The 14,979-nt window shown below is 38.1% G+C and overlaps 1 non-coding gene across 1 annotated transcript; it reads left to right on the forward strand.

Annotated features, from left to right (window-relative positions):
• Nucleotides 1-310: 310 nt before the first annotated feature.
• Nucleotides 311-418, forward strand: LOC127742181 (small nucleolar RNA R71). Its single transcript, XR_008003368.1, has one exon. It is a non-coding gene; the product is annotated as a small nucleolar RNA R71 (small nucleolar RNA).
• The last annotated feature ends 14,561 nt before the right edge of the window (nucleotides 419-14,979 follow it).

Raw genomic sequence — 14,979 nt, forward strand, 5'->3', positions numbered from 1 at the left:
TGGATGCATTTTGCCATCCATTCAGACTTTGAGAAATCATGTTGACTTAATGAGTCAACATTTTATTTTGAGCCAATATGTCATTTAGAGCATCAATTTCAAGAACTCCCCTCTTCTGAGGCGTCCCATTACTCATAGGATTCCTCTCAGAGGTGTACATGAACTGGTTATTTGCAACCATGTCAATGAGTTCTTGAGCTTCTGCAGGTGTTTTCTTTAGGTGAATGGATCCACCTGCATAATGGTCCAGTGACATCTTAGAGAACTCAGATAGACCATAATAGAATATATCCAAAATGGTCCACTCTGAAAGCATATCAAAAGGACATCTTTTGGTCATCTGCTTGTATCTTTCCCAAGCTTCATAGAGGGATTCACCATCTTTTTGTTTGAAGGTCTGAACATCCACTCTAAGCTTGCTCAGCTTTTGAGGAGGAAAGAACTTAGCCAAGAAGGCTGTGACCAGCTTATCCCAAGAGTCCAGGCTATCTTTAGGTTGAGAGTCCAACCATGTTCTAGTCCTGTCTCTTACAGCAAAAGAGAAAAGTATGAGCCTGTAGACTTCAGGATCTACTCCATTAGTCTTAACAGTCTCACAGATCTACAAGAATTTAGTTAAAAACTTATAAGGATCTTCAGATGGAAGTCCATGGAACTTGCAGTTCTGTTGCATTAGAGCAACTAGTTGAGGTTTCAGCTCAAAATTATTTGCTCCAATGGCAGGGATTGATATGCTTCTTCCATCAAACTTGGAAGTGGGTGTAGTATAGTCACCAAGCATCCTCCTTGCATTATTATTTTCAGCTGCCATCTCCTCTTCCTTTTCAAAAGTTTCTATAAGGTTGTCTCTGGATTGTTGTAATTTAGCTTCTCTTAGTTTCCTCTTCAGAGTCCTTTCAGGTTCAGGATCTGCTTCAACAAGAATATTCTTATCCTTGCTCCTGCTCATATGAAAAAGAAGGGAACAGAAAATAATAATAGGGATCCTCTTTACCATAGTAGAGAGATTTCTTTATGTTAGTAGAAGAAAAAAAGAATAGAAGAAGGAAAAGAGGAAAATTCGAACTCAGAGAGGAAGAGGGGGTTCGAATTTTAGGATGAAGAGAAGTGTTAGTAATTGAATAAATAAATAGAAAGAGATGAGAGAGAGGGGTTTTCGAAAATTAACTTAAAATAAAAGAAAAATATTTTTGTTTTTATTTTAAATTAAAGTTAAAATTCGAAAACTAAGAGAAGGAATAAAATCAAAATTAGAATTTGAAATAATTAGTTAATTAAAAAAATTTTGAAAAAGAGGGAGATGATTTTCGAAAATTAAAGAGAGAAAAGTAGTTAGGTGGTTTTGAAAAAGATGAGAAACAAACAAAAAGTCAATTAGTTAGTTGAAAAAGACTTGAAAATTAATTTTGAAAAGATAAGAAGTTAGAAAAGATATTTTGAAATCAAATTTTTAAAAAAGATATGATTTGAAAAAGATATTTTAAAAGGATATGATTGAAAAAGATATTTTGAAAAAGATTTTATTTTTAAAATTAAAATTGATTACTTGACTAACAAGAAACTAAAAGATATGACTCTAGAATTTAAAGATTGAACCTTTCTTAACAAGAAAGTAACAAACTTCAAATTTTTGAATCAATCACATTAATTGTTAGTAAAGTTTTTGAAATTTTGAAGTAAAGATAAGAAAAAGATTTTGAAAATAAATTTTAAAAAATTTTCAAAAATAATAAAAAAATGAAAAAGATTTTATTTTTGAAAAAGATTTTGAAAAGATAGGATTTTTAAAATTGAAAATTTGACTTGACTTATAAGAAATAGCTAAGTTTTAAAAATTTTTTATTAAGTCAACTCAAATTTTTAAAATTTATGAGAGAAAAAAGGAAAAGATATTTTTTTATTTTTGAATTTTTAATGAGGAGAGAGAAAAACAACAAAAATGACTCACAACATGAAAATTATGAATCAAAACATATGATGCATGCAAGAACACTATGAATGTCAAGATGAACACCAAGAACACTTTGAAGATCAAGATGAACATCAAGACTTATTTTTGAAAAATTTTCAAGAAAAAGCAAAACATGCAAGACACCAAACTTAGAAATCTTCAATACTTAGACATTATGAATGCAAAAATGCATATGAAAAACAACAAAAAACACAAAACAAGAAAATATGAAGATCAAACAAGAAGACTTACCTAGAACAACTTGAAGATCATGAAGAACACCATGCATGAGTTTTCGAAAAAAATGCAAAAGTTTTTAAAACATAAAATTTGACTCTAGACTCAAACAAGAAACACAAATAATTTTTTGATTTTATGATTTTATGATTTTTTTATGATTTTTTTATTTTTTTCGAAAATAAATTTTGGAAAATCGAAAAAGAGAAAAAATTTTTGAAAACTTTTTTAAAAGAAAATTACCTAATCTGAGCAACAAGATGAACCGTCAGTTGTCCAAACTCAAACAATCCCCGGCAACGGCGCCAAAAACTTGGTGTTGTTGCCGGAATCTTAAATAATCGCTGGCTCTAAACTCGAACAATCCCCGGCAGCGGCGCCAAAAACTTGGTGCACGAAATTGTGATCATCAACAATGGTGCCAAAAACTTGGTAGCGCTCTCAAACGTGAATCACACTTTGTCACAACTCCGCACAACTAACCAGCAAGTGCACTGGGTCGTCCAAGTAATACCTTACGTTAGTAAGGGTCGATCCCACAGAGATTGTTGGTATGAAGCAAGCTATGGTCATCTTGTAAATCTCAGTTAGGCGGATTCAAATGGTTATAAGGGTTTCGAAATTAATAATAAATAAAGCATAAAATAAAATAGAGATACTTATGTAATTCAATGGTGGGACTTTCAGATAAGTGCATGGAGATGCTAGTTCCTGTTGAATCTCTGCTTTCCTACTGCTTGCATCCAATTCTTCATACTCCTTTCCATGGCAAGCTGTATGTATGGCATCACCATTGTCAATGTCTACTTCCCATCCTCTCAGTGAAAAAGGTCCAAATACTCTTGTCACAGCACGGCTAATCATCTGTCGGTTCTCGATCATGTCGAAACAGAATCCATTGATTCTTTTGCATCTGTCACTACGCCCAACAATCACGAGTTTGAAGCTCGTCATAGTCATTCAATCCCTAAATCCTACTCGGAATACCATGGACAAGGTTTAGACTTTCCGGATTCTCAAGAATGGCCGCCAAAGGGTTCTAGCTTATACCACGAAGATTCTGATTAAGGAATCTAAGAGATACTCGCTCGTTCTAAGGTAGAACGGAAGTGGTTGTCAGTCACGCGTTCATAGGTGAGAATGATGATGAGTGTCACGAATCATCACATCCATCAGATTGAAGTGCAATGAATATCTTAGAACAAGAATAAGCTGAATTCAATAGAAAATAGTAGTAATTGCATTAAAACTCGAGGTACAGCGAGCTCCACACCCTTAATCTAATGTGTATAGAAACTCTACTGTTGAAAATACATAAGTGATGGTCCAGCCATGGTCGAATGGCCAGCCCCCATAAACGTGATTAAAGGATCATCAAGTAATCCAAAAATAATCCAAAGATGTCTAATACAATAGTGAAATGTCCTATTTATACTAGACTAGTTACTAGGGTTTACAAAAATAAGTCTAAATGCAGAAATCCACTTCCAGGGCCCACTTTGGTGTGTGCTTGGGCTGAGCTTGAGCTTTACACGTGTAGAGGCTTCTTCTGGAGTTAAACGCCAAGTTGTAACGTGTTTTTGGCATTTAACTATGGTTTGTGACGTGTTTCTGGCGTTTTACTCCAGAATGCAGCATGGAACTAGCGTTGAACACCACTTTGCATTGTCTTGATTCGAATAAAGTATGAACTATTATATATTGCTGGAAAGCTCTGGATGTCTACTTTTCAATGCCGTTGAGAGCAGGGAGGTCAGAATCCAACAGCATCAGCAGTCCTTTGTTAGCCTGAATCAGATTTTTGCTCACGTCCCTCAATTTCAGCCAGAAAATACCTATAATCACAGAAAAACACACAAACTCATAGTAAAGTCCAGAAATGTGAATTTTGCATAAAAACTAATAAAACATCCCTAAAAGTAGCTAGATCCTACTAAAAACTACCTAAAAACAATGCCAAAACGCGTATAAATTATCTGCTCATCAATACGCATGAGGCACGCTGATGAGCGGATAATTTATACGCTTTTTGACATTGCTTTTAGGTAGTTTTTAGTATGATTTAGTTACTTTTTAGTATATTTTTTTTAGTTTTTATGCAAAACTCACATTTCTGGACTTTACTATGAGTTTGTATGTTTTTCTGTGATTTCAGGTATTTTCTGGCTGAAATTAAGGGACCTGAGCAAAAATCTGATTCAGAGGCTGAAAAAGGACTGCAGATGCTGTTGAATTCTGACCTCCCTGCACTTGAAATGGGTTTTCTGGAGCTACAAAAGCCCAATTGGCACGCTCTCAATTGTGTTGAAACTTAGACATTTTGGGCTTTCCAGCAATGTATAATAGTCCATACTTTGCTCGAGATTCGATGGCCCAAACTGGCGTTCCAGGTCAGCATAAAAATTCTGGCGTAAAACACCCAAACTGGCATAAAAGTTGGAGTTAAACGCCCAAACTGGCACCAGAGCTGGCGTTTAACTCCAGGAACAGCCTAATCACGAAAAAGCTTCAATGCTCAGCCCAAGCACACACCAAGTGGTCCCCGGAAATGGATTTCTGCATCATTTACTTATTTCTGTAAACCCTAGGTTACTAGTTCTCTATAAATAGGACCTTTTACTATTGTATTTTCATCTTTTTGATCATCTGTGATCTTTTGATCATCTTTGATCTTGGGATCAGGTTTTTGAACCCTTTTTCGATTGTTGCATGCTATTTGGGAGGCATGGCCGATCTTATGTATTTTCAATGGTGGAGTTTCTACACACCATAGATTAAGGTGTGGAGCTCTGCTGTTCCTCATGAATCAATGCAATTACTACTGTTCTCTATTCAATTCAAGATTATTCTTGTTCTAAGATATTCACTCGTACTTTAACCTGATGGATGTAATGATCCGTGACACTCATCATCATCTTCCCTTATGAACGCGTGCCTGACAACCACCTCTGTTCTATCTGCGAGAGCTTGAGTGTGTATCTCTTGGCCTCCTGGTTCAGGACGCATGGTTGTCTCTCTTGACAACAGAGCTTCCATTCCGTGTGATCAGAGTCTTCGTGGTATAAGCTAGAATTACTTGGGCAGCATTCTTGAAATCCGGAAAGTCTAAACCTTGTCTGTGGTATTCCGAGTAGGATCTGGAATGGGATGATTGTGACGAGCTTCAAACTCGCGACTGTGGAGCGCAGTGACAGTTTGCAAAAGGATCAATGGATCTTATTCCGACACGATCGAGAACCGACAGCTGATTAACCATGCAGGAAACCGTAGAGGACCTTTTTCACTGAGAGGATGGATGGTAGCCATTGACAACGGTGGTCCACCTACATACAGCTTGCCATGGAAAGGAGTATGAATGATTGGATAAAGGCAACATGAAAGAAGAGGCTCAAAGGGAACAAAGCATCTTCATACGCTTATCTGAAATTCCCACCAATGAATTGCATAAGTGTTTCTATCCTATTTTATGTTCTATTTTGTTCTTTTGATTATCAAAATCTTCATAACCATTTGAATCCGCCTAACTGAGATTTACAAGGTGACCATAGCTTGCTTCAATCCGACAATCTCTGTAGGATTGACCCTTACTCACGTAAGGTATTACTTGGACGACCCAGTGCACTTGCTGGTCAGCTGCACAAAGTTGTGTATCACGATTTCGTGTACCATATTTTTGGCGCCGTTGTTGGGGATTGTTCGAGTTTGAACAACTGACGGTTCATCTTGTTGCTTAGATTATGTATTTTTTATTTTCTTCTTCAGAACTTTTAAGAATGAATTCTAGAGTTTCAGATGATGCTTTTATCATCACAGGAGCTAGTTGATTCCCATCAATTTGGCTGTTGTATGTAATGTCATGCTGAAGCTTGGCTAGCCATGTCTAATCTTTTTAGACTGAAGCTTTAGACTAACATTGCATGATTCTTGGAATTCTTATTAAAAATTTTGAATTTCTTATTTTCTTTTTCAAAATAATTTTCAAAAAATTACAAAAAAAATTTAAAATCATAAAATAAAAAATATTTTATGTTTGAGTCTAGTGTCAATTTTTAAGTTTGGTGTCAATTGCATGTATTTTTCGAAAACTCATGCATTGTGTTCTTCATTGATCTTCAAGTTGTTCTTGATGATCTTTCTTGTTCTGATCTTTAAAATCTCGTATTTTGTGTCTTTTTTGTTTTTCATATACATTCTCAAATTGTTAGTGTCTCTAGTATGAAAATTTCTATGTTTGGTGTCTTGCATATTTTTCTTTTCTTAAAAATTTTCAAAAAAAATTATGTCTTTTCAAGTCAATAATACAGAGAATTGAATATTTAGAACATACAGCAGAGGAATCACAGAGAAAAAGCTGGGCGTTCAAAACGCTCAGTGAGGAAGGAATTCTGGCGTTTAAACGCCAACTAGGGTATTTGGCTGGGCGTTTAACGGCCAAGGAGGTAGCCAAGTGGGCGTTAAATGCCAGAATGGATACCATTCTGGGCGATTAACGCCAGGATAGCACCAAGGAGGTAGTTTTGTTTTCAATTCAAATCTTTTTCAATTTTTCATGTTTTAAAACTAATTTTTCAAAATCAAATCTTTTTCATTTTTCTTTTAATATCTTTGAAAATCCTTGCTAACAATTAATGTTGTGATTCAAAAATTTCAAGTTTGTTACTTTCTTGTTAAAAAAGGTTCAATATTTGAATTTTAGAATCATATCTTTTAATTTCTTGTTAGTCAAGTCATCAATTTCAAAAATCAAATCTTTTTTTAATTTGTTTTTCAATCATATCTTTTCAAACATATCTTTTTCAATCAAATCTTTTCAAATCATATCTTTTTTCAAATTTTAATTTCAAAATCTTTTTCCTAACTTCTTATCTTTTTCAAAACCACCTAACTACTTTTCTCTCTCTAATTTTCGAAAACCACTAACAATTTTTTTCAAAAACCTTTTTAATTAACTAATTGTTTTAAACTCTAATTTTATTTTATTTAAAAGTTTTCGAAAATTCCCTCTCTCATCTCCTTCTATTTAAACACCAACACTCCTCCTCTCTTAATAATTCGAACTCTCTCCCCTCTTTATATGTTTGAATTCTTTTTTATCTACCTCATCCTTATATTCTCCTTTTTCTCTGACACATCAAGGAATCTCTATACTGTGACATAGAAGATTCCATACCTTCTTTGCTTTCTTCTCTTTCATATGAGTAGGAATAAAGATAAAGAAATTCATGTTGAAGCTGATCCCGAACCTAAAAGGACTCTGAAGAGGAAGCTAAGAGAAGCTAAAGCACAACTCTCTGGAGAGGACCTGACAGAAATCTTCGAAAAAGATGAAGACATGGCAGCCAAAAATAACAACAATGCCAACAATGCAAGGAAGGTTCTTGGTGACTTTACTGCACCTACTCCCGACTTCTATGGGAGAAGCATCTCTATTCCTGCTATTTGAGCAAACAACTTTGAGCTTAAGCCTCAATTAGTTTCTCTGATGCAACAGAATTGCAAGTTTCATGGACTTCCATTAGAAGATCCTCATCCATTTTTGGCTGAATTTTTACAAATCTGTGACACTATTAAGACCAATGGAGTTGATCCCGAGGTCTACAGACTCATGCTTTTTCCTTTTGCTGTAAGAGACAGAGCTAGTATATGGTTGAACTCATAACCTAGAGATAGCCTGAACTCTTGGAAAAAGCTGGTCAATGCATTCTTAGCTAAATTCTTTCCACCTCAAAAGATGAGTAAGCTTAGAGTGGAAGTTCAAACCTTCAAACAGAAGGAAGGTGAATCCCTCTATGAAGCTTGGGAAGACCATTCTGCGGGTGGATCTATTCACCTGAAGAAAATGCTTGTAGAAGCTCAGGAACTCATTGAAATGGTTGCAAATAACCAATTCATGTACACTTCTGAAAGAAATCTTGTGAATAACGGGATAACTCAAAAGAAAGGAGTACTTGAGATTGATACTCTAAATGCCATATTGGCTTAGAACAAAATATTGACTCAGCAAGTCAATATAATTTCTCAGAATCTGACTGGATTGCAAGCTGCATCTGGCAGTGCTAAAGAAGCCTCTTCTGAAGCAGAAGCTTATGACCCTGAGAATCCTGCAATGGAAGAGGTGAATTACATGGGAGAACCCTATGGAAACACCTACAATTCGTCATGGAGGAATCACCCAAATTTCTCATGGAAGGATCAACAGAAGCCTCAACAAGGCTTCAATAACAATAATGGTGGGAGAAACAGGTTTGGCAATAACAAACCTCTCCCATCCTCTTCTCAGCAACAGACGGAGAATTCTGAGCAGAGCCCCTCTAGCTTAGCAAACTTAGTCTCTGATCTATCTAAGACCACACTAAGTTTCATGAATGAAACAAGATCCTCCATTAGAAATTTGCAGGCACAAGTGGGTCAGTTGAGTAAAACGATTATTGAAATTCCTCCTAGCACTCTCCCAAGCAATACAAAAGATAATCCCAAGAGAGAGTGCAAGGCCATAACCATGATCAACATGGCCGAACCTGGAGAGAGTGAGGAGGACGTGATTCCCAGTGAGGAAGACCTCATGGGACGTCCACTGACCAAAAGGGAGTTCCCTCATGAGGAACCAAAGGAATCTGAGGCTCATCTAGAGACCATAGAGATTCCACTGAACTTTCAATTACCATTCATGAGCTCTGAAGAATATTCTTCTTCTGAAGAAGATGAAGTTACTACTGAAGAGAAAATTGCTCAGTATCTAGGAGCAATCATGAAGCTGAATACCAAATTGTTTGGTGATGAGACTTGGGAGGATGAACCTCCATTGCTCATTAATGAACTAAACGCCTTGGCTCAACTGAAGATACCTCAAAAGAAACCAGATCCTGGAAGGTTCTTAATACCTTGCACCATTGGCACCATAACCCTTGAGAAGGCCCTGTGTGACCTGGGGTCAGGCATAAACCTCATGCAACTCTTTGTAATGGAAAAACTAGGAATCTTTGAGGTACAAGCTGCAAAAATCTCACTAGAGATGGCAGACAAATCAAAGAAACAGGCTTATGGACTTGTAGAGGATGTCTTGGTAAAGGTTGAAGGCCTTTACATCCCTGCTGACTTCATAATCCTAGACACTGGAAAGGATGAGAATGAATCCATCATCCTTGGCAGATCCTTCCTAGACACAGTAAAAGCTGTGATTGATGTTAACAGAGGAGAGTTGGTCCTTCAAGTGAATGAGGATTACCTTGTGTTTAAGGCTCGAGGATCTCCTTCTGTACACATGGAGAAGAAGCATGAAAAGCTTCTCTCAATACAGAGTCAAATAGACCCTGATAAACCACTATTTTATGGTTTACGATGTGTTTAATTGTGTGATTTTATCATGGTCTTTACCCACTTATTCATATAATTAGCATGCATTTATATTTCCTTCCTAAAATTATTACATGATTGGAAACATGCTTCTTTGGTCTTAATTTAGCTAATCTTAATCCTCTCTTATTACCATTCGATGCCTTGATCTATGTGTTAAGTGTTTCAAGCTTTATAGGGCATGAAAGAGTGAGAGATTGGAAAGGAAGCTTGCAAAAATGGAAGGAACACAAGAAATTGAGGAGATGACCAGCGGGAAGTGACGCGTACACGTCAGCGACGCGACCGCGCGGAAGAAAGGAATTTGCAGTGACGCGGCCGCATGAGTGATGTGGACATGCGAATTGTAAAAGCAGAAGCGACGCGGAGGCATGGACGACGTGCCCGCATGGAAAAGAAAAAATGCGGAATGTCGCGTCCGCGTGACGTGCGCGATTTGCAGAATTACAAAAGTCGCTGGCAGAGATTCTGGGCCGGATTTCAACCCAGTTTTCGGCCCAGAAACACAAATTAAAGTCAGGAAACATGCATAGACTCATCATGCTTTCATAATTCATAATTTTAGTTTTAGATGTAGTTTTTAGAGAGAGGGGCTCTCTCCTTTCTCTTAGGATTTAGGATTAGGATTTTTAGAAATTAGGGATTTATCTCATCTTCACATCAGATTCAATATTCCTTTATTTTGACTTCTCTTCTACTTTGAGATACTTTAATGCTTTTATTTATGTTTGATTTATGTTGCCCAATTGGCTTATGAATATTGTCCATGTTATATTTTGTTGCTTTGAATGTATGTTATTTGAGGTATTCCAGATATTTATGATTCTTATTTAGCTTTTTTATATTATTGGCATTAATTGATTAACTGGAAGCTCTTGAGTTACCAACTATTCATGATTGATTGTTATGTCGGCTAATTAATTGGAATTCCACTAACTCTAGTCTTTCCTTAGGATTTGGCTAGGACTTGGGAAATCTAACCAATTGGTTCACTTGACTTTTCCTTGCCAAGAGTTTATTTTATAGTTAATTATATATTTTATCTGCCATCTAAATTACTTGTTCCTCATCTTCAAAACCCCGATTTACAAATCTTCATAACCAATAATAAGAACATACCTCCCTGCAATTCCTTGAGAAGACGACCCGAGGTTTAAATACTTCGGTTATCAATTTATTTAGGAGTTTGTTACTTGTGACAACCAAAATGTTTGTAAGAAAGGTTGATTGCTTGGTTTAGTAACTATACTTACAACGAGAGTTTACTATAACTTCTAAACCATCAATCTTCAGTTCTTCAAAATGGCGCCGTTGCCGGGGAATTGCAAACGTGTGCCTTATTATTGGTTATTGTAAATATTTTTCAAAAAAAAATATTGTTCTTTTACTTGTTTATTTGTTTTCTCTCTTCCCTCTTATTTCTGATATCTATTATGAATTCTCACCCCCTCTTGCTTTGAGTTTGGTTCTAATTTTTTTGCAAGGAATGGAAGCTATAACAGGACTATGCATCAAGGTCTAAGCAATCAAAGATGGATGGAGCCACAAGGATCCAATCAACCCTTTAGGCAACAACATCCTCCTAAATATCATGGACAAAGACCATTTTACAATGCATGCCCAACTAATAGATTTGGTGGACCGCCTTGTAACTACCAACAAGCCCCACCCTGTGCTCAGAGACCATCCTCTCGACATAACTTCGAACCACCACACTCACAAGCTTCTTTTCACCATTCACTACCACATGATCCTTATCCACCTCAACGCCAATCCAATTACTCCCAAGAACCACCATTCCCATATATACCATCTCCATATCCTTATCAAGAGGAACCACTTCCACGTTATGAACCTTTTCTCCCAACAAATGAACCCTCCTATCCACCCCAAACCTCCGTGGAAAGCAAACTTGCCTTTATCATTAGTCTCACCTCTACTCTTCAAGCACTTATATCCCGCTTGGGCCAACCTTCTACACCCAATATTCAACCCTCAAGCTCCACTGCACTTTCATCTCAACCACATAATGATCCACCCATCCCATCACCACCATCCATGGAAGAGCACCAACATCCATCAACCCAAGAGCAACATGATCCCAATGATACTATTGACATGGAACAAGAGAGATAGGATCATCTTCACGAATCCATACTTCATAAGGATCTAGAGGAGGCACTAAAGGTGAAGGTAGTAGAGACCCTTGAAGTCGACAACGCGGTTGAAGAACTACTGAAAGAAGACAACAAGAAGGATTTTGTACTTGAAGGAGAAGAAATAGTTAAACAGGAAATCATCAAGGATGAATATGATTTCATACTTAAATACCTGGATCAAGAAAGAAATCAATTATCTTCCAGACGTTCAGCCCCTCAACAAACTCCCATGGCTTTATGCGGAGAATCCAATGAAGAACGCAACACAAAGAAGACACTAGAGACTCCAGTGGATAGCATAGAGCATAACTTCGTACTGGAACAAGTAGAGGACGCTGTCATTGTAGAAGAAGAAGAATTGGTTGAAGATTTAGGAGATGCCGAACCGCCACCTGAATCCAGAGTTGTGGAGAATTCCGTCAAGGATGTTACAATTGATGCCACAGAGGATGTTGCGCAGCCTCCAATGCAGAAATCTTATGAAGAACTGGACGGAATAACCCAAGAAGCAAGTTTCCTTGATGATGATGATCACGAGTCGAGTTCTCTTAGTAACGAACTTGCATCCGCAAGTGAATTCTTTGAGACTGAAGAATCTTCCCCAAGTGAATACGAAGATGATGCAGAGGTTGACTTTTCTCAACCTCCTATTTACGACTCAAGCGATGAGGAAGATATCAATGACTTTGATAAAGACATGGGTGAAGTTGAAGAAATTTTCAAAGAAGTGGAGGAATTTACAGAAGACCACAAGGGAGTAGAGCTTGCAGACCCACTGAAAACACTGACCCCAAGGCCACTACCACCCAACACAAACCTCAAGTGGGTAAAATCCTTGACTTTCATCTTCAATTTCCCACTTGAATATGGTTTGCTTGAAACAGATGACCAACTTAGAGCTCTTTGCGGCTTTAAGAGAAAAAGGGAAATGACTCGTACTCAGCGCTGGTATGCAAGATTCAATGAGGTTTCGCACTTCAATTTGAGGTGCCGGAATTGGTGTCAAGCTCAATTTAAAGGATCTCGGAAGCTGTTTGGTCACTGCAGTGATAATTCGGATTACTCATCACCCGACTGGAAAGATGTAGATCAAGACAAAGACGGGTGTAGAAGAAAAGTTTGGGATCCTGGAGTCTATTCTGACATTCAACACTCCGGGAGCCTGCAAGCCTGTTTGAACTCACACAAGGGCTTTACGTACTTTGTTTGGGACCCCGGAGGATGCTGGCATTCCAAACACTGGTGGAGATTCCTGGACGAATTCAAGCACAAGCCACCCTAGCAGGAAGCTCATCGAATGTCCAACTTAAGGACTTTAACTAAAAGTGCTAGGTGGGAGACAACCCACCATGGTATGATCGTCCCTTTTCAGTTTTAATTCTAGTATGTTTTGTTTGTTTTTGAGTTTTGATTGAACCTAGAATTCTGCATAACATTCATGTTAGCATTGCTTTCTGCATACTGCATAAAAAAAACACACGCACGTGACGCAGCAACGTCGCTGACGCGTCTGCGTCACTAGTGCGTTGGGAAGAAAATTAAAGTGAACAGAGAGTCATGCGAGAGCGTGGCTGAAGGCGTGCCTTTGACACAAATTAATCCACGCGACCGCGTTGCTGACGCGTCCACGTCATGTGGGAAAAATGCCTCCCACGCGTCCGTGTCACCCACGCGAACGCGTGCCCTCAAAATCGATGTAAAAAGGGGTGTATGGCGGAAAGTTGAGCTAGAATTAGGCTAGACTCGTGCTAGTAGCACAAGCCCTGCCACACGAACGCGTGCCCCACGCGTCCGCGTCAATCCCCATAATATGGCCTATCACGCGATCGCGTCACCCACGCAGCCGCGTCACCCAAAATCTTGGCAAAATGAGTTTCAAACAGAAAGTTGCGCGAGCGCGCGGTTGCCCTCGCGCTAGTAGCACAAATTCACTCACGCAACCGCGTGCCCCACGCGGCCACGTCACTTGACAATAGCGCCAATCACACGAACGCGTCACTCACGCGTTCGCGTTGCCTGCGCCGCACAGCTTATCCAGATCAGCCAAGATGTCTTCTCTTTTCTTCCCCAAATCTAAATCTTTCCTTTCCCTTCTTATTTCTTTCTTCCTTCCTTTCTTTCTCTTTCTTTTTTCTTTTAATTGGTGTTGGAAATTTATTTGGGTCATTATTTTCCATATTTTGCTTATGGATTATTGATGAGCGGATAATTTATACGCTTTTTGACATTGTTTTTAGGTAGTTTTTAGTAAGTTCAAGCTACTTTTAGGGATGTTTTCATTAGTTTTTATGTTAAATTCACATTTCTGGACTTTACTATGAGTTTGTGTGTTTTTCTGTGATTTTAGGTAATTTCTGGCTAAAATTGAGGGACCTGAGCAAAACTCTGAAAAAGGCTGACAAAAGGACTGCTGATGCTGTTGGAATCTGACCTCCCTGCACTCGAAATAGATTTTCTGGAGCTACAAAACTCCAATTAATACGCTCTCAACGGCGTTGAAAAGTAGACATCCATAGCTTTCCAGAAATATATAATAGTTCATACTTTATTTGGAAATTGACGACGTAACTTGGCGTTGAACGCCAAGTACATGCTGCTGTCTGGAGTTAAACGCCAGAAAAACGTCATGATCCGGAGTTGAACGCCCAAAATACGCTATTACTTGGAGTTCAACTCCAATAAAAGCCTCAGCTCGTGGATAGATCAAGCTCAGCCCAAGCATACACCAAGTGGGCCCCGGAAGTGAATTTATGCATCAATTACTTACTCATGTAAACCCTAGTAGCTAGTCTAGAATAAATAGGATAAGTTACTATTGTATTAGACATCTTTTGATAGTTTAATCTTTGACTGTTCTAGTCTTTGATCATTCGGTCTTTTGATCATTCAGGGGGCTGGCCATTCGGCCATGCCTGAACCTTTCACTTATGTATTTTCAACAGTGGAGTTTCTGCACACCATAGATTAAGGGTGTGGAGCTCTGCTGTACCTCAAGTTTCAATACAATTATCATTACTTTCTCTTCAATTCTCTTTTATTATTATTCCAAGATATACGTTGCACAACACTTTGATGAATGTGATGATCCGTGACACTCATCATCATTCTCACTTATGACCGTGCGTGACTGACAACCACTTCCGTTCTACTCTAGGCCGGGCGCATATCTCTTAGATTCCCCAACAGAATCTTCGTGGTATAAGCTAGATAGATGGCGGCATTCATGGGGATCCAGAAAGTCTAACCTTGTCTGTGGTATTCTGGGTAGGATCCCGGGAA

The sequence above is a fragment of the Arachis duranensis genome, chromosome 9, assembly GCF_000817695.3.
Source record: "Arachis duranensis cultivar V14167 chromosome 9, aradu.V14167.gnm2.J7QH, whole genome shotgun sequence".
In the NCBI taxonomy this organism is placed as follows: Eukaryota; Viridiplantae; Streptophyta; class Magnoliopsida; order Fabales; family Fabaceae; genus Arachis; species Arachis duranensis.